Source organism: Plectropomus leopardus, chromosome 23 (assembly GCF_026936395.1).
Source record: "Plectropomus leopardus strain MGB_pleo_1.0 chromosome 23, ASM2693639v1, whole genome shotgun sequence".
In the NCBI taxonomy this organism is placed as follows: Eukaryota; Metazoa; Chordata; class Actinopteri; order Perciformes; family Serranidae; genus Plectropomus; species Plectropomus leopardus.
The window spans coordinates 23,887,021-23,892,500 of NC_142198.1; the positions used below are offsets into that span (position 1 = coordinate 23,887,021).

Sequence of the window (5,480 nt, forward strand, 5' to 3'; positions counted from 1 at the left end):
AAATAAAACAAAAAACATATTTATTTTTTAGCTTACCTGCCTTTACCATGTGATTTTAAATAAAACTAAAATAAACAAAATAAAATACATAAATAAATAATAACAATGCAGCATATCTGATGTGTTAAACCCCATCACATCTGAAGCTTTGTTCCTGTGTTTTTTCAGTTTTTGAGAAAAAGTTAAACTTATAAAGCGTTGATATTTTGATTTGAGACTTCGGCAAAAGTGCAGTGTGTGTTTCTCACCAGCAGGTGGCTCCTCGGCTCGGCTTTTACTCCTCATCACCTCCTCTTCCTCTCCTCCTCCTCCTCCTCCTCCTCGTCGTCCTTCACTTTCTTCTCCTCCTGCTGCCTCCTGTCCTCAGAAGAAAAACTAAGCGGGATAACGAGCCTCCAGGGAGGCGCAGAGACACACTTCCACACTAATTAAGACTATCAGGGTTCGATTAAATGGCTGTTAAACACACTCACACACACACACACACACACACACACACACACACACACACACACACACACACACACACACACACACACACACTCTGCGGTGGATCACTGTCAAACATGGACTCTGGTCAAAGACAGGAGAGGACCAGAGCAGATACACAGAAAAGTCCAAAATTAAATTTTACGGTTGCAAACCTGAGAAATCTGACTCGTTAACTTTTATAACACAGGAAGACGGCAACAAGCAACGAAAGAAGAAAAGACCCAAAAATTAGCAAGAAATTAGTTAAAAGAACAAAAAAATTACCTGAAAATTAATAAATAAATAAAAATAATAACTGCTTAAATTTCTGTGAAATAATTATCAATTTGTAATTGACAATTATAGAATTAAAGACAATTATAAATAGCTTTGCCTATAAATATTTTCCCTAGCATTTAAAAAAATATTTTTCTAAATGTACTTATTTCTTGCAATTTTTGAAACACTTCTCACTAAGTTGTTTACCGTCTTTATTCCCATGTTTCTGAAAAACAAAACATGGGAAGAGGCAGTGCTCAACAACATACACACATTTACATACATATATACACACACATACACATATATACATACATGCAAACACACACACACACACACGCCTTTATATAAATATAGATAAACTTTAAATGATTTTTCCAAACTCGACAACTTTTCCAGGTTTTCAAATTTTAAAAATTCAACATGGGTTTTATTTCCCCCAAAATTCTTACAAATATTAATATTATTGGCACCAAATTACATTTTAGAGGGAAATAAATATGCACCCATAAAGTGAGGCATCACTGTTTGTGAGCTGATGATTGAAAACTGATTTATTGATCAGATTTATGGCACATTTTGACAAACATCAACCATCAACGTCTCCGCTGTTTGTGTCAAAAAATTAAACTCTGAGTCAGACCCCCCCCCCCCTCCTCTCAGGCCACGCCCACATTCTAGAACACTGGTGTGGGCCTTTGTTAGCACTGTTGCCAGGCAACACGGCGCTCCGTCGTCAGGGACAACCAGTCTTTCTCTCTTTCTCTCTGATAGCAACACCATTACTGAGATGACAAGCCCACACACACACACACACACACACACACACACACACACACACACACACACACACACACACACACACACACACACACACACACACACACACAGTAACACACACACAGTAACACACACACACACACACACAGTAACACACACACACACACACACACACACACACACACACACACACACACACACACACACACAAACACACACACACACACACACACACAGTAACACACACACACACACAGTAACACACAGACACACAGTAACACACACACACACACACACACACACACAGTAACACACACACACACACACAGAGCTTCCATCTTGCAGCGGCACATTTTCACACAAACACAAAAACATATTGTTCATTTTCACGCCTGCTCACTCTCCGTCTCACTCACACACACACACACACACACACACACACACACACACACACACTCACAGATTTGCATGATGCAATCACCTGACATCCGTATTCCCGGCTGAGCGTCGATCTCTCTCTCGCGCTCGCTGCTAATCTTTGAAATGCTTTATTACAATTCAGCACATGAGGAGGTCACAGAGACAGAGTACAGGAGGAGGACGAGGACGGACACACGCGCAAAACAAACGTCCCCTTCCTCCCTCCCAGCCCGCCCTCAGAGGACGGAGACGTTTGGTTTCAGTTCCCACGGAGAGACGGGGGAACGTTTTCCTCAGGATACCCCAAAATAAATCAAATGAAACTAAAATATTTCCAACACGTCTGCGAGTGCGACACAGTGATGGCGTCAACGGGTCAGAGCGGTCTTTAGGATTCAGTCTGTGGGGACCATGAACGTCTCACGCTAATTTCAGGACAAAGAATTTCGAAGCTGCGGAGAGATTTTGTGAAAACTTGGACCTGCTGGTTCTGGACGCAAAAACCCGGATGAGCTCGGTTCCTAAAATTCATCACGAACGTGTGAACCAAATTTAACGGAAGTCAGCTTCTGTCAAAATAAATCAGCAACGTCCTGCTGTCCAGATTCCGGTTTCTTCACAGTAAGAACGATTTACGACGAAATCTTTGGAAAAAAACATCTGACTCCCCCTCAGCGGGAGGAATGTACGTTTACTTTACATGAGGAGCGTTTTTAGAGGACATCTTTCCAAACTGAACATCACGTCCTCATCAAGCTGAAGGAAATCTGGAAACGGTTTAGAAAAATACTTTTAATAGCAACTATCTGATCAGCTGTAAATGTGACATTGCCTGACCACAGAGACGGCATCTCTACGACTTATTTTTACAGCTAAATGTCTCAAATCTGAATCGCCAGAATACACTTTGGCATCGTACGTTTCTGCGAACCACTGACAGCTAACATTTGTGGGCTACTACGTCGTGGACAGGCGGGAACTGGTTTTAGTGTCACAGCTTTTGCTGCAACAAAAGGCAAACGTGCACTTTTGGTGGCACAATCAATGCTGGAAAAACCATGTTTATTCACAAAAAAATACCTATTTTGGTGGCATAAACGCTGCTGTAAATACTGCCAGTGTCTTGCTAAAAATGCCACAATTGCCGCTAAAAATACTACACGCCTCACCAAAAATACTCTTTTTGGTGCTATTAACACAACTGGAAATACTGCGTATGAACTGTACAAATGTAATGTATCTGTGGTTTCCTGAAAACTATAACGGGAACATTTTCTTCTAGGGACCGGGCTGCTAAAGAACGCTGAGCGTTCATGGCGGCCATCGTTTTATGAGGGACGATTTTTGCGTTTTACAGACTTCAGATTTTGGACTGAATGTCTTTGTATGCATTTATAAAGGTTTCACATGTTGGGGTGTTAGACCCACAGACGTGTTGGAAATGGCGAGTTTTTAGTGTGAAATGTACTGATCTGATCTGGTTTAGTTCAGTCCGGTTCCTTTTAGTCCCGGGGTTCAGCTCGAAGCTTCCCTTTAGATCCAAAGGTTCCCTGCGAGTTCCCACACTGCGTTTGAGCTGCAGGCGGATTCTCCTGTTTCCTGTTGGTCACCACGTGGTACACTGAAACACAGAAACTGGTTCTGAACTCTCTGCGAGGTCCCAGTCAGGGTCTGACCGATTATAATAATAAATGTTTGGGATGGAGGCGCCAATTTAGAGCCAATATTCAAAGTGAAACTCCACCCAAAATATGTATTTTTTCATCAAACATTGTTCTTTGTGAAGACAGAAATTACAAACCCTCCACTGCCAACGTTTACGCAAATACAAAAATACAGCAAAGTGAGTTTTTCCAGTCTGCTTTAGTTCATAAAAAACCACCTGGAAGTACGACTGCACCCTGAGAACTTTCCATAGAACTCCAGACATGAAACAAAAAGACGTTAAACTGCTCCGTCAGCGGAGCAAACTAACAAATAAAAACCTAAAAACCAGATCCCATGAGACGGGGGTCAGCTCTGGACCATCTAGAGAGTTGAGAAGCAGATCAAGTCGTACCAGCATGAACACAGCCCAGAAAAAATCAATCAAGGTGCCTTTTTCAGTTCTTGAGGAGGAGGTAGACAGAAGAGACAGATAACAGTGATGTGGTAATTGTAGTCCTACTGTGGTGAAGTTGTAGTCCTTAATAACAGTCCTGGATCACTTCCTGCTGAGGTCAGTTTGCACTCCCTCTGCCGTAAAGTTTTTTTCCTTTGAGGTTAACGCGTCGTCCGGTTTTGGTCAAACTGTAAGAGTTCCTGTGGTGAAAGCAGTGGTCCACTTGAGGCCTGAATCTTCCTGGTTTGGCTACGACGGGGTTTGTGGTTCGCTGGGAGGAGGAAGAAGAGGAAGGAGGAGACAGTTTGATCACAGATGATGAAGGTTGGCAGAAAGGAAACATTTTAAATACTGCATTTATCCGTCAACTCAACACAGTTGTATGATTACAGAGCTGGTTGTGAGAGGGTTAACAGTACTGCGCACTGGTAATATAATCATTTATCGATTAAATTCAGATTTAAACCCCTCAAACGAAGTGATTTTGCCAGCGAGAGAATTCCAGCTGTGTTTGTTTGTTTTGTCAGATAAATGTGAGCTTATCCAAAAGATCTGATTCCTCGTCATAATTCTGATTAGGTGACGTAAACGCCATTTACAACTCAGAAACAGGTAACTGGTGGAGTTTTCAACTTATTCCTGCCGTGATCCCAATCTGAGTTCTTTAATACTGAGAAAATGAGTCCTATCAGAGACCTACATTTACCTAAATCTTCATTCATTAGAAGGGCACTTGGGGAGCACAGACCTCTGCCAAGGCAAAATGCCCTCTCTCTCCTTGTTCATTAAAAACGGAAAATAATTTGTACATCTTCCCCGACATTTGGATCTGCTCCAAAATGTCCCCTGCTGAAAAACAGACAACCGAACCAAACCTAAAACATAAATATGTATCCGACACACAACAGAAATAACAACTGTAGCTACTAAGTTTAACACAAGAGCTACCTGATCCAAACAACAGCAGCATCAAGTTACATCGAGGAACCAAGTCCTCTCCGATATTTACCTAAACCTCAATTAACTAGCAGGGCCCTTGGAAAGAGCTACCTCTCCATATTAACAAAAGCAGAAAATAATCAGTTTTTTGTCCCTGTAATTTGGATCTGCTTCAAAGTGTATCTTCCTTGACCCATGCTGCACCTTTCCGCCAAGTTCCATGAAAATTGGGCGAGTAGTTTTTCCGTTACACGACTTATAAAACAACAAAACCTAACCAAAGACGTATCCTCCTTGGCAGAGTGAATATGAACCTGAGACCTAACGGAAATAACAACCGTAGCTACTAATTCAACATACAAGCTACTTGATCCACACAACGGTACAGTTCAGTGAGGAAAGGAGCACATTTTAATCGGCCCAATGCCCTTTCTTTTAATGTTTACAAAAATGAAAAAAAAATTCCACCCTGTGATTCTGATCTACTCCA

General features: G+C 41.7%; 1 pseudogene across 1 annotated transcript in view; it reads right to left on the reverse strand.

Annotated features, from left to right (window-relative positions):
* Nucleotides 1–217: 217 nt before the first annotated feature.
* The window catches only part of LOC148185807 (uncharacterized), a 14,015-nt pseudogene continuing 8,752 nt past the window's right edge, over nt 218–5,480 (reverse strand). The window contains exon 3 of the transcript XR_015775668.1: nt 218–5,480. This exon is cut by the window's right edge and continues 1,421 nt beyond it. The product of XR_015775668.1 is annotated as an uncharacterized LOC148185807 (transcript).